The 908-nt window shown below is 51.4% G+C and overlaps 1 non-coding gene across 1 annotated transcript; it reads left to right on the forward strand.

Moving 5' to 3' along the window:
• Positions 1–520: 520 nt before the first annotated feature.
• On the forward strand, positions 521–595 carry Trnas-cga. Its single transcript has one exon. It is a non-coding gene; the product is annotated as a tRNA-Ser (tRNA).
• Positions 596–908: the final 313 nt, after the last annotated feature.

Raw genomic sequence — 908 nt, forward strand, 5'->3', positions numbered from 1 at the left:
TAATCTGCCAGGAAGTTTCATATCAGCGCACACTCCGCTGCAGAGTGAAAATCTCATTCTGGAAACATCCCCCAGGCTGTGGCTAAGCCATGTCTCCGCAGTATCCTTTCTTTCAGGAGTGCTAGTTCTGCTAGGTTCGCAGAAGAGCTTCTGTAAACTTTGGAAAGTAGGAGACGAGGTACTGGCAGAAATAAAGCTGTGAGTACCGGGCGTGAGTCGTGCTTCGGTAGCTCAGTTGGTAGAGCACTTGCCCGCGAAAGGCAAAGGTCCCGAGTTCGAGTCTCGGTCGGGCACACAGTTTTAATCTGCCAGGAAGTTTCATATCAGCGCACACTCCGCTGCAGAGAGAAAATCTCATTCTGGAAACATCCCCCAGGCTGTGGCTAAGCCATGTCTCCGCAGTATCCTTTCTTTCAGGAGTGCTAGTGCTGCGAGGTTCGCAGAAGAGCTTCTGTAAAGTTTGGAAAGTAGGAGACGAGGTACTGGCAGAAGTACAGCTGTGAGTACCGGGCGTGAGTCGTGCTTCGGTAGCTCAGTTGGTAGAGCATTTGCCCGCGAAAGGCAAAGGTCCCGAGTTCGAGTCTCGGTCGGGCACACAGTTTTGATCTGCCAGGAAGTTTCATATCAGCGCACACTCCGCTGCAGAGTGAAAATCTCATTCTGGAAACATCCACCAGGCTGTGGCTAAGCCATGTCTCCGCAGTATCCTTTCTTTCAGGAGTGCTAGTTCTGCAAGGTTCGCAGAAGAGCTTCTGTAAAGTTTGGAAAGTAGGAGACGAGGTACTGGCAGAAGTAAAGCTGTGAGTACCGGGCGTGAGTCGTGCTTCGGTAGCTCAGTTGGTAGAGCACTTGCCCGCGAAAGGCAAAGGTCCCGAGTTCGAGTTTTGGTCGGGCACACACAATTTTAA

The sequence above is a fragment of the Schistocerca piceifrons genome, chromosome 3, assembly GCF_021461385.2.
Source record: "Schistocerca piceifrons isolate TAMUIC-IGC-003096 chromosome 3, iqSchPice1.1, whole genome shotgun sequence".
In the NCBI taxonomy this organism is placed as follows: Eukaryota; Metazoa; Arthropoda; class Insecta; order Orthoptera; family Acrididae; genus Schistocerca; species Schistocerca piceifrons.